This window comes from Cryptomeria japonica, chromosome 4 (genome assembly GCF_030272615.1).
Source record: "Cryptomeria japonica chromosome 4, Sugi_1.0, whole genome shotgun sequence".
NCBI classification, from domain to species: Eukaryota; Viridiplantae; Streptophyta; class Pinopsida; order Cupressales; family Cupressaceae; genus Cryptomeria; species Cryptomeria japonica.
This window is the reverse complement of record NC_081408.1, coordinates 695,254,446-695,269,498: the sequence shown is the minus strand read 5'-3', so window position 1 is coordinate 695,269,498 and position 15,053 is coordinate 695,254,446.

The window sequence follows — 15,053 nt, the reverse complement described above, 5'->3', positions numbered from 1 at the left end:
TAAAAAATGCCAACATGACTTACCCTACATTGTTAAAGATAAGAGAACTATTTATCTTAATGGAAAGAGCAGTGTAGATGATGTCTACTAGGTTGAAGGTCTAAAGCACAATCTTTTGACTGTGGCACAACTCAATGAAAAAGGATACCCATTGGAGTTCAAAAATGATATGTGCAAAATCTATGACAACAAAGGTGAACTGATTGCAACCGGTAAGAAAGATAAAGGTAACTTGTTTCACCTTAATCCTAAAGTTAGCAATTGTTTAATTGCAAAGATAGATGATAGTTGGCTTTGGCATAGGATATTTTGTCATATAAACTTTGATAACATTGTTAAAGTGAGTAAGTCCAAGACAGTGAGAGGTTTGCCTCAGTTGGAAAAACTGGTTAATTCTCTATGTAAGGAATGTCAGTTGGTAAAGATGAAATCCTCAACTTTCAAGAGAAAATATTTTTCAGTGGAACATTTTGTAGATTTGGTTCATACAAATCTTTGTGGACCAATAAGAACAAAAAGTATTCGAGGTGACAAATATTTTATGATCTTCATTGATGATTGCTCAAGGATTATGTGAGTCACATTCTTGAAGGATAAGACTAAATCTTTTGGTAAGTTCGAGGCATTTAGAGCCTTAGTTGAGAAGGAGAGTGGTAAGAAGTTAAAGTGTCTGAGGACAGATCAAGGCGGTGAATTTACTTCTGAGGAATTCACTAGGTATTGTGAAGAAAATGGTATCAAACGTCAACTTTCTGCATTGAGGACACCACAACAGAATGGTATCGCAAAGAGAGACAACTAGTCAGTTGTTGAAGCTACTAGGATGATGTTGATACAAGAAGGTGTAGCGAAAACTTTCTCGAGAGAAGGTGTCAGCACAAATGTCTACACTATGAACCGAATTTTGGTAAAAAGAGGTAAGGACAAGACTCCTTATGAATATTGGTATGGAATATTACCTAATGTTAGTTATTTAAAAATATTTGGAGGCAAATGTTTTATTAAGAGAGACGATTATATTAGCAAAATTGAGGCTAAAAGTGATGAAGGTATATTTCTTGGCTATTCCACCAAGAGTAAGGCCTGCAAGTGTTTTAACAATCGGACATAGAGAATTATTGAGAGTGTTGATGTTCGAGTGGATGAATATCCTAGAGTCTCAAAGGAAACCGGTTTGGAGAAAAAGGATGAAGATCCTTGCATTTTGTTTTTGGAACCAGAGACTATGAAATCTGAAATAGGCAAAGCAAATACTGGTGTACCATTTCAACCAGAATAGATAAATTAAGAAGAAGAAGATGATAATGAAGAAGTTGAACCTGAAGATAACGCTCATGTTATTCCAAGATATGTGAGATTGAATCACAATCCTGAATTGATTATTGGGGATAAGGATGCTAGATTACTAACCAGAAGAAGAGTCAGAGAGAATTCCTACATGATCTCCACTATTGAACCAAGAATTGCTAAGGAAGCATTTGGTGATGATCATTGGGTTAAAGCTATAAAGGAGGAATTAGATCAAATTGAGAAGAATAACACATGGACACTAGTACCTTGACCGGTAAATAAAAATGTGATAGGTACTAAGTGGGTATTTAGGAACAAGTTGAATGAAGATGGTGTTGTAGTTTGCAATAAAGATAGGTTGGTTTGCAAAGGTTATGCACAAGAGGTTTTGAAGACATTTGGAATGAGTGACTATAAACCAGTTGGGACACCAATGGTTACAGGTTGTAAGTTGTCTAAGGAAGATGAGTTCAAATCTGTTGATGAGAAGGAATACAGGTCAATGATTGGAAAATTGCACTATGTTGTTCACAACAGACCGGACATAGCTCATGCAGTTGGCATAGTTGCTAGATTCTAGAAGAATCCTAAGGAAACACATTTGATAGCAACCAAGAGAATTTTTAGGTACTTGAAAGGTACTGTTGAGTATAGATTGTGGTATTCATATGGAGGAAATTTCGACTCGAAGGTGTACACATATGCAAATTGGGTAGGAAATGTTGATGACCGGAAAAGCACAACTGGTCGAGTATTTTTTTCTTTGAGGAAGACTTGTTTCATGGAGTAGTAAGAAATGGAGTTGTACATCACAATCTAGTGCTGAAGTTGAGTATATTGCATCTTACATGAATTGTACTCAGGCTATTTGGATGAGGCACATTTTGGAAGGTTTTAAGATGAAGATTTCAGAACCTATAAAGATCTTATGTGATAATACAAGTTCTATAAATATTTCCAAGAACCCTATTTTTCACACACGAACCAAGCATATTGAATTGAGGTATCATTTATTAAGGGAAAAAGTGCAGAGTAAAGATGTGATCTTGGAACATGTTTCTACCAAGGAGCATCTTCCAGATATCTTTACTAAACCTCTACCTAAGACTACTTTGAGTATCTTAGAAGTCAGCTAGGGGTTGTACCCCTTCATGAGGTCAGTTAAGCATGATGTAGATTACATAAGTCTCAGAGCTACTTGCAAAATTTTATAGAACGTTTGGTGTAGAAGTGGAGTTATTCCATAGTGGGAGCATCAAGTTGTAGATTGTGGATTCTCTATAGTGATATTTGACATTACATGTTTTACTTTCAATTTGGAATTGTTGTCAAAGGGGTAGAAGAGTTATGTGATTATGAGGAGAAGAACCAGTGACAAGCTGAATACATTAAGAGCATGGTGTATACTTGGTAATGTAAACCAGGATTCCTATTCACAATCACAACAACAGTCAATGATATTTATATTTGTATTGCCATCAATGCTAAAGGAGGAGATTGTTGGAATTTGCATGAACATTGCATTAATGATATGTTATGTTGTCATTGATATCAATTAACCGAGAATGATATTGAATTGATATTGTTTTAATATTATTTTGTAACTGGTATGATGAATAAGAGAACAAAACTATAACCGATAGGAAGAATTTGGGAGTTGAACCAGAAATCAGTAAACCCTAGCCGATTAAGTTTGGTGAATTGGTTATATTGGTTTATGATTTGATGGTGAGCGATAATGATTATGAAATGTATGATTATTGTATGAAGATAATTTCAAGTGATTTTGGCACATTGATGTAATGGTTTTTGTCTAGGGAATGAGAAAATGTATTGCATATAATGCAAAGTGCGTGATGAGTTACTAATTTCGATGAAGCGGTGACAAAGGAGTGATCAAGGTTTTCTTGATTGATGTGCAGAGATTGCTATGTAATCCAACAGTCATACTTGAACTGACTTGTTTGTAATCTCTATAAGAATTAGGTTTTTGTTGTGTTACCAACCTAATTGATTTGTTTATAAGGTCGATGAAGTTGTTTAGTTTAAGAGTTGGCAAGAGTTGGAAAAGATCAGATGAGTGTGTGGTTGCCCAACCGGATGATATATCTACAGTTTGAGTAAAGGCAGATAGGAGCATGAAATGGATCTCAACAAGCAAGTGTAGTTCTATTCAAACGGATCAACAAACTCCTGTTGTTTTCTAGCAATTACAATAGAATTGAAATCCCCTAACTGGGTAAGCTCTAATAAGCTTGGTACTATTCAAATCCTCTAAAAAGGTGATCCATTAGTTTCAATTTTGAAATCCTCTACCGAGCTTCTAACAAGGAATTTTAGTCAACCCCTTAACTGGATGATTCCTAACAAGACTTTTGTAAAGCTTTAACATGCTAGGCTCCTAACATGGTGGACTTTAGAAGAGTTCAGATAGTTATCTTGTGAGTCTCATCTCACCATGGTTTTAACCCATTTGGGTTTCCACGTCAAAAATATTTGTGTCAAGTGGTGAATGTTTTTGTGGTTATGTTCTTATGGTTGATTTACTTAACTACTTACCTACTTTGATAAGTCATGATAATCAGAAGCATTGAGAAATGAAGTTTGTTGACATATAAAAAAGCATTCGGATGTTTATGAGTTTGAATTGTTTACTATTAAATTGTTGTAATAGTCAACTGGTTTATCTTATGAGTTTTTATATTGACGATGGTATTACATTGATAGTTCTAAGTTTACTTTGAGAGATTAGTTTTGAAATTGGTGAAGTTTGTATCAACTTTTCTATCTACCAATTCACCCCCCCTCTCAGTAGTTGATTGGATACTTATTATTTCATCATACCATCACTACCCTATAGCCTCTCTACCTGACCTATATTTCCACCCTATCCTCCATCCCTACCTCCACCACCTCTTCCCCTCACAATCCTCCTCACTCCTCTCCTCAGTCTACTTCATTGACCTCCATCCTCATCTAACCCTTGTGCTAGCTCTCCTAAACCTGTCAGTTGTAGGAATGGATGCACATAGAAATATGCCTCATAATAAGGTGACATGCCTCCATCTGCTACATCTCTCAACATGTCCCAAGGAAAAGGTACCATCTCTGGAACTATGCCAAGGCCACATCAAAGATAACATGGGCCCCTACTATACCTCCTCTCTGACAGTTCGTGCAAACTCACCCGAACCTCGAGGCATTTACTAAATCCTACCAAACTGCCTAGACACCTTGTCAACTAGCTGTCTATCCAAAATATATGGTGTTAACCCAATTAGATATTTGTTGTAGAAATAAAATGGTAATTCCATATCATAATCTAGATACGAGTGCCATATCATATTGTCAATACCATCAATGACCCTCTTCCTATAATCAAAATCCCAATCTGTGGCTGGGAAGCAATTATTCCATAAGTATGAACATATTCTTGTCTGTGATCTTTGAATCTAATGTGAATCAGCCCCATCACTACTATGTGCTCATAAGACCACACCTGTAGTAATGTCACTCCACATCTCAACTCGCAACCACTAAGGTACACAAATTGATGCAGCTCATGGTATAAACTTGTGGCAGTACACATGGCCCCCAAGCAAACCTAGTCCTCTATATCAAGAGAATCTCTCGTGCTGTCCCCCACCCTATCTCTAATCTGCGAGGAGCTCTATTAGGAAAAAAGAACCCAATCATCACCTCTCCCACCATTGTAGCCAATGTATGCCTACTGGTGTACATCATGTTACAAGTGCATTTTTCATTGCACCAAAAGATTGACCTTTTAATGCCCAATACAACCACTAGACTTATAGAATCCATAGGAGATGGTTAAGCCATATCACAAAGCCAAGCATTGTTTTACACAACACAAAGAGACCAAAGCCACACACCTTGCAAAAGTCCCCCCAAGTGCAAGCGAGGGGTTTGAACCTATGAGAAAGATCTGATACCACTTGTTACCAGTGCAGTTGTCATTGCACCATAAGATCGACTTCTTAATGCCCAAAACAACCACTAGACTTATATAATCCATAGGTTGTGGTTAAGCCATGTCACAAACCCGAGCGCTATGCTAAATAACATAAGGAGACCAAGAGTGCACAACTCACAACACATCACATTGCAACTCATGTATCCTCCTCGCAGCTCCAACTTTGAGTCTTCGAAGACCTATCACAGTGCATCCACATCCCACTCTCTATGATAAACCACTAGCTCTCCAGTGATTGGTATTTGTAGTATCCCATAAACATCCTCTAATGTGACTACAATCTCACCAATTAGCAAATGAATCTTGCAAGTTTCAAAATAACATCTCTCAGCTAAACCAGTCGACAATCTTATGTTTTCCCAAATCTTATGCATGAACATGATGTGCCTCAATCCCATCGCCTCAATTATTGCATGATTGTTGACAATCAAGTTTGATGTTAGTCATCATTTTATCGAGAACCTCTCTCATGACTATCTAAGATAGATACTCCTATAGTCAACCAGTCCAACCAATTATGTCAATTCGAGTAGTACACATGACTATCACATAGTGGTTCCAATGTCTATCACATGGTGCTCCTCATCAAGCTCAATATTAGTGCTTATGTTTATCACATTTCACTTGATCCTATTTTGCTAAAGAACTTACCAAATTTGATCAATTTGATATCTAGTCAAATTTAATCAATTCGATGATGTGCACAAAATTGACACCGATGCATTAGAATAGTTTTTCACTTCTTTCACGTTTTTGCTAAACCCAGAGAATTCTACCCTAATAAATGCATCATAAATGCAAAAGTGCTAATCACGTTTGCGATACATATTGGCTCACCCATGTCCTCTGATTTCTCAAACCATTGGACATGATCAAATCAGTGAAGTCTAACTACCACGATCCCTTCTCTACTGATTATTCTCCTAAGCTCTAAGTTTGTTTCTTTTCTCTAATTTCTCTATAGGTCATGGATGCAAATGAGGATGCTTTCCCTCATGGCCTATATATATAATCTATGTAACCATAGTCCATTGTGTTAGTCTCTTGCTACTCGTTGATCCCTTTTGAGTCAATTTTTCACACACGTGACCTTATCAAAAGATCATCTACAATCTTTTTCAATATTTTTCATCTAATCTCTCAAGAGGGCATATCGTTCCTGTATTGACGTAACTTTGTAGATCAATTTGCCTTATCTTCTCTGAGCCAACATGACAAGTTGCATTGTCTCAAAGAGAGCCAAAATGTAGACACCTGAAATTGTCTTAGCTTAATTAAATAAATATTTTATTTATTTAATTATTTTTTATCCTACACCTTCTATTAATTAAATATATTTTTATTTATTTAAATTATCCTTTCCCTAAATTAAATAAATACTTTTTTGATTTAATTGGTCCCACTTCCTCTATTATTTATTTGTAGATCTTCATTTTTTTAATTAATTCATTAGCTTTTCCCCTCCATGAAACTTGTCATTTATCCTTTTATTTTCCTCTAACTATCCCCTTCATATTTTATTAGTTTCCTTACCTACCACTTAATCCTAGCCAACCATTTATCCTTTCACCTCTTAATCTTATCCCTCCATTTTCTAAGGTGTTCTCTATGGGGATTCCTTCATCCATTTATGACCCTAATTAATCTAGCAATCTAACACTTTATGCAATCTAGCATTCTTGTGATCAAGCAACTCCACAACCACAATCCATTCTGTGTTGAGCTCTTGTGCACACATAAAATTTGAGAATGAACATATCAAAAAAGATAAATGGAGATTAAATCCTACCAAGCATGTGAATGGTATAATATTTCTATTTTGTTGTGATTTGCATTGTTTAGGTTCTTCATTGGTGTATGGTGGATTCTTGATTGTAGAACTAGGGTTTTATATGGTTGGATCTATAATGGTTTTACAATAGTTTTAGGCTTCCAAATTTGACCGTATATAGGTAGTGCTAATATTTTATTTTTCAAGAATTGAAGATTCTCGAGGCCATCTTTTATTTTCACAACTATCTTGAATGATGTTTTTGAAGCCGATTTTTGTGTGCAGGTAAGCTAAGATTATTATTATTATTATTTTAATTACAAGGGGATCATCATTTTCATTCTATTACTCTTTTGTGATGATATTTATCTTTTATTCTAGAAAACCATTAAAGTTGAGCAATTATATTCTATATGACTAATATTACAAGATTTTATAGTGAATCATGCTTAAAAAAATTAGTGTTTATGAGTAATTTATATATTTTCATTAGAATCACATTAGTTTATGGTTTTTCTCTCTACTAGATCTTATATTGCAAGATTTGATAGTGCATGAGACTTAAAAGAAAAATTAGTGTTTTAGAAATGGGGATCTTATGAGTGATTTCACAAAAATGCGCTAATTGCATTTTCTTCATAATTACAATAATTTATGGTTTTTCTTTGGACTAGATCTTATAGTGTGGTTTCTTCAAGTAAAAAAAAAAAAAAAAAAAAAATTTCTAGTAAATCTTTTCACCCCCTATTTTGGGGATAAATTTTTACAAAAGTTTGCAAAAAGTTAATTATTGAAAAATAAATAAAGTTGTATAATAAAAAGTATTTTCAGTTTTTTTGTTGAGATTATTTCTTAATATTCTTAAAAAAAAAAAGAATACAACACATTTAATATTATATTAACTATTCATAAGTTTGGTTCTACATTCTTTTAAACCAATGATAACGTATAATGAATATAATTTTTTTTCATAGATTTTTTATGATAAATTGCAATGTTGTCTCGTCTACTATATTTTTCCTTTGCCTCCACTATAATCTAACATGAAGTAAAACATTGGATTTTTTTGCATGTTCTAATTCTTTTAATATTCTCTTTTTACTAATTTATTCTTGTTGAAAGTTTGTAGCCATGCTTTTAATAGTTGACGAGCATGTTAAATACAATTAAACTACTGTATTCTCTCTCTTACTAATAGACTAATAAACAATTGATTCAAACAACCATTCATATAAGATAATAATATTCAATTGAATTAAAATCTTAGTTACTTATCTTATTATATTTATTACTTCTATTACAATATTAAAACCACAAGTACTCACCACTATGTGACACTTGTTATTTATTGTACCTTTCTACATCATTATCTATTATTCCTTCCTATATTATTATTGATTGTCCTTTTTACATTATTCATATAATTTTTAATGATATATTCAAGAGATAATTATCTATTTCTTTTAGCTTTTCGTATCAATGAAAATCCAATAGACCTTATTATCTATTATCTCTTTCTACATTTTCGTGTCTCATTCATGTCACATTAGATTGGTTCATGGATACACCATATTCAATAATTTTTCATGCTAATGGTTAAAGTCTAAGTAGAGGCTACTTCTTTTTAAATTGTTCAACCTTGATAGTGAGGTCATTGCTATGTTAACTGTAGATAATTTTATAATCCTTCAGAATTAATGTTTTATAATTGTTTTAGTACTACTGAATAACATCAGAATTTAAAGAATGTGAGAATACAATTTAAAATTGTGTGACGATGTTCTTTTCTATTTAATGTTTTCAATTTTTTTAGATAAAATAATTTTGATAAAAATAATAACTTTAGATGTGATATACTCGTGTAAATTTGATTTGTCATATTGTTTTATCTAATTATCGTTACTTATTTCTAAAGACTAATTTTAATTATTGTATCATCTCTCCACCACCTTAGATTATATTTATAGGTGTCAAATTAACAGATAATATATTTGCAATTAAGGATATAAACAATGAAATTGAGAATGTCAAAATTTAAATGTATAATTTGGTACGATTCTACATACTCACTATTAGCCAGAAAAATCTAAATCTATTTTTAAGGATATTGATGGTATGAATGTTTCATTTTTCCAGATATTGCAAATATGTTGGTGATTTCCATGTTTTATGTGTTTAATAAAATTTAATCGAGAGAAACTCAATGCTAGATGAAATTATAAAAGGATGAAGAATTAGACACATCTCAAGTTACCTTTTTATATTAGAGAGTGAGGAATTCTTAAGTAATGCATATTTATACATTTGTTACATCTATTATTGGCATCTATTTTAAACTTGCCGTGGATTGGTACACTACTCGACTTTTAATGATGCAGGTGGATTCCTTCCTAGTATTTTATAAGCAAGAAAGTAATCATATAATGCCTATGGTGCTTGTATTAGAGAATAAGAGAGAAGAACAAGAAGGGGCTAAATAAAAATATGAAAGGGAAAAAAGATACTAGGAAAGGAAAAAAGGAATAAAAAGCATTATAAGAGCATGATAAGAGGGAACAAGCTAAATAAATCTTCAAAATATATTTTTTTCAATAGACATTGTGCACACTTAACTAACATGGGATGATTGTAATGGTATATAACTCTAGTCTGAATTGTACAAGAAAATCAAATGAAAATGAGAAGACATTAAATAAATGTTACTTTCAATCCTGGATGGTAGACACTAGAAATTTATGGAAGTAGAGAAGATTAGATAAATGTTACTCACCCCATAAATTGGATAGCCTTAGACCCACTTGACAATGAAAGTTCTTGTTAATTTAGACCTAGGACTAAAATAAATACGGATATTGAGGATTTTATAATGGTAATTTATAAAAGAGGAAAACTAAACTTTTATAAGAAATACAAAAGAAATTACTTAATATAATCTACCACTTATCAAATGAAGAGTTACCAAAAGATGCATCTCTCAAGATAGCAAGATATTATGAGAAGAATCCCTCTTGAATTAAGAGTTTTACCAATGCTAAATGCAAAAGGAGGTTCGAATGGAGAGATATTATGAATCTTTTCTTCCGATAAAGAAAGTGAGAGAGAAAAAAGTAATTATTTTCAATATTCTGAGAAACATTAGGATATTTCTTTATTTACATTTAGTTACCTAGATAAAAATAAGATAAATCAATTAGTAATATGAAAAAAGAATAAAATCTTGTAGAGAAATCGTATAAATAAAGTTCATGAGAAAGGATGGTTCATAAACCACAAAATTCATAGACCAAAATAAATATTTAAAATATTGGAATAAATTAACTAAAAAATAATAAAAATACAAAATATACATGTACATTTTACATCATTCTAAAATAAAATGATTACATGTTTCTTGTTGGGATTAAGGTGTCTCAACCTTAGACTCCTAACCTATTGAATTATTTAATTAATTATTTCTTAATTGATTTATCCCACGTTTAAACTTCCTAAGTTGTCATTCACTTTGTGGGACCTCTCGGTGAGGTGGCATACTACATGGTAGGTGATGAGATGGCATATTCGATATTTTCTAGGAAGTTGGCATTACGTGGAAGATGCTATGTTGGAGTGGAAATTGATTTGGTAATTTCTTATGTTGACTAAAGAGACTTGGTTTTTGGCTTCTATTATGTATTGAAGTTGTATTTTAGCTATTGGGATTTATGGTATTCACTTTTACAAGTGGTGTGAGGTAAGGAAGGCACCTATTCCTTGTCATAATATTTTTTTATGTTGTAACATTATATTTGACAAGATGACCGTTTTAAATGAAATAGATGTTGTTGCCTTTGAAGTTGCTATGAGAAACATGTTATAGGATTAACAAGATATTGTTTGTGACACAACTTACCTCTTAGGTGTTGAAGATGGTTTTCGAAACCATGGGCACCTACCTCTTTGTGTTGAGCTCTATATATATCTTGACACCTTAGCTGATTTATGAGAGGAGAGGAGTTCATTATTACAAGGGTCATGTTGCCATATTTTCTCCAAGATGAAGCAGGATGTAAATCTCCATGTAAAGGTCTAGAGCCTAAAGATTGTATTGTAACTGTATTTTATTGCTAAATAATACAATGGCTCTCTCATTTTAGAGTGTGGTGTTTTTTACTTGAAAGGGTTTTCCCCAAAGTAAATTTGTGTTCTAGTTTTTTGTCTTTTTCTTCTATTTTATGATTCCTTGTTGTTGAATCTAAATGTATGTATGTTTTTTAAACTGTTATTCTATTTGCCAAGATCTTAAATTGCAATCACTTTCCTCTAAGGGTTATTGAGGGAAATAAATTATGCTTGATTTTTCTTTCTGGCATAGTAGTGTGCATTAGTAATTGATGTTGGATGTGCATACTGATCTCAAATGACTTTTCTAGGATGTTTGTTTTCCCTTCATTTCTCAATACTAGGATAAATGAACTTAATACAATACTTTGAAATTTTCCTCTCAATATATAAAACTCAAACAATATGACATTTTTTTAATATTAGAAAAAAACTTAAGAAATGAGAAAGTAACACGTATTATAGGGATGAACTAATATAAATAAACTTTGAAGAAAGAATTTGTTGCACCAAGAAAAATGAAACAACTATATCAAACATAGATAGCTACAACCAACAAAAATAATGTTGGAGTAAAAAAGGAACAATTATATGACATTTTTAATAGTGTATTGTTGTTGATCAATATTATTTTTTATATTAGAAGTGGTAAAACAAGGGCGTTGACTCTTTACAATAACAATAAAACAAGGGTACAACCTTGGTTTGATCAGTAATAATATTCAAATTTATATTTGTGGTACCATTAATATTATCAGAAGATGGTACCATTGACATTAGTAATGATTTAATTGGAAAAAAAATATAATATTAATTTCATTAAATATAATACTTAAGATATTGGTAGTATTGGTGATACAAAGAGGCAATTGAAACAATGTTATTAGTATAGTAAACAAATTATTAAGCAAAAAACCAAACAATTTTCTTATTGAATTTTACTTGTGATTTTACATTGGCTAAATTTAGGCATCAAGACAAGCTAATAAAAGTTGATAATGAATCACTCACACACACATGCGCGATGAGTTTATGATTGTTTTCCCCATAAATTATAGACAATTTGATTACTCAAATGCAAATTTTACGTAACAAAATACATATGCACACTCATGCATAAATATATATGTAATGTCTTTTTATAATTATTAAAAAAGCTATAACAAAGTTATGACTTTTGGAAATGATACAACCTTTACATTGCAAATGAAGATAATATCAATATTAATATTATGCTATCTTTTAAATTAATTTTCCATATAATTTTAAAAATCCAAAGAGGTTATTACTTTTTATTTCTCTTTGAATTATACATGGCTAGGAAAGATTTGTCATTGCATTCTCTAATGATATACAAAAAGGAAAACATCCAATTTATACATATCTTTCTATATCAATTTAAATTTAAAATATTTATTTCTTGTTGTAATTTATAATCATATTGTTTCTAGATATCTTATAATATGTGAGTTTGCAACACTATTATTTACTATTGAAAAAAGAAAAAATAATTTATACTTTCGGTCCTTCAATGTTTATGGGTGTCTTTTTATATGATTCACAAAAAAACAAGCAAAACCTGTTAATTTCAACCACTGAATCAAAATTTTCAGTTTTTCTATTGAGAGCATTTCTTAATATTCTACAAAAAACAGAAATAATCCAACACATTTAATATTATATTGACTATTTATAAGTTTGGTTCTACATTCTTTTAATCTAGTGATAACACATAATGAATACATGTTTTTTTAATAATTTTTTATAATTAATTCATTGTTGTCTTGTCTGATATATTTTGCTTTTGCCTCCACTATAATTTAACCAGAAGTAATATTATTAGAAGTTTTTTGCCTATTTTAGTTCTTTTAATATATTTTTTTTTACTAATTTATTCTTGCTCGAAGTTTGACATAGCAATTTTTTATAGCCATGCTTTCAAAAGTTGACCAACATGTTAAATACAATTATTCTACTTTATTCACTCTCTAATAATATTTCATAATTATTTTTGTTGTGGAGAGGGACTAGTAGTCATGAGGGTTAACTTCCTCAACATGTAGCTAGCACATGGAATATCATAAGACTTCCACAAATAAGGTTTGAAGGTAGCTAGCACATGAAATGTAAAATGGAAATTTAACTATCTACAAATAAGGTTTTAAGTTATGACTCATCATGCAACTCATCAAAATAAGGCATCTACTTGAAAGTGTAAAAAAATTGACCTTTTCAAGATTCGGTTAAAATTTAATCCAAAAATCCCTATTAGTTAAATAAGAAAATATCATTTTTAATTAGTATAAAATTGTATCTTTATGTGAAATATAACTTATTACCAACTTAAATGATCCAAATACCTATAAGTAATCATAAATGTGTGTTATCTCTAACTTTTATGTCCAACACCAAAAGACCAATAGTTGAACACAAAATAATATTTGCTATTATAAAAACAACATGCTATTATATAAAATACAACTTATATTGAACACAAAGGAACCAATTGTTGAACACTAAAATCTTTGCACAATATCTCCAATTTCATGGAAAACACAAAGGTATTATTGTGTTCACCTTTGATATTTGTGATAAGATAAATTATTAATATGAAATACTCCAATGCATATACATTTCTACCCAAATAGTTGAACTAAAAAAATAAATTTGATGTTATAAATGTTAGGATTCCCAAAGATACTAAGAGGGGGGGTGAATCAGTATCTGACTAGTATGGGAATTTTCTTATCTTGTAACATGAAAAACATATTAAAACTGTGTACCGGTAAAGAAGACATAATGCAACAAATAAGAAAAAGAACCAAAACATGAAAAACACACCATAACACAATATTTTAACGAGGAAACCCAGTGTGGGAAAAAACTCAGTGGGATTTGTGACCCACAATATTCGCTTATTGGCCAATAAGTGAATATTACTGCTACAATAGAGGCCTGCACATGTAGGAAGGCCAAGTTCCTAGAGCTCACTGCTCACTGCTTTAGATTAGCATATGCTATTCCAGATTCAGTACCGGTTTAAGCTCTTCTACATACATAAACCCTTATCCAATAATTCGCATATTAGGTCTGCTACCTTCTATTCATATTTCACATCTTACATCATATACAATAATCTAAAATGATCTCATACATATATGAGTCATATTACAATTCACCATGTTGGCTTGCAAAAGATTTTACAATTAATTACAAAATGTATTTATACAAAAATTTTGTCAGCTAGGGTGCCGGTATTCTTTTTTCGGTGTCGGTGTTCTATATGTCGGTGTAGAGTCTATCGGTGTCAGTGCCTGTGTCTGCCTACTGATATCACATGATTGCAAGGTTGTCATCAATGACAATACCTTCAATCACCTACAATATCTCATTGGAGTGTGCATTTTCCAACAATCTCCCTCTTTGGCATTGATGACAACACTCATGAGAAAAATTCAAGAATGTATCCAAAAATTGAAGTCCAAAAACCTTGCCAAAAACTATGTGTCCAAAAATGTGTTATCAAAACTGTATGCCAAAAATGTATGCTCCCCCTGAGCAGATAATCTCTACTTTTGGATTTTTCTCATTTCAACTAGTCCCCCTTTAACATCAATGACAAAGGTTGTCATTTGCTGTCAGTGGAGTCCTGCCTAGATTCTTGTAACCGGTGGGTTACAATCTGAAAAATATTTGTCAAAACCAAATTTAAACCAGTACTGAATGTTTTGTTGTCTTTCATTGCCTCTTGAGTTCTCTACACTCTACCGGTGAGTATGTGCATTTTGTCTTCCGGTGTCTTCAGTCCGGGAACCAGAGCCTCAGATATTTCTTTTCTCAAAGAAATGAGGTAATCTAGTTTTGGACCAAGTCTACCTCTCAAGTCCTTTGCTTTATCCT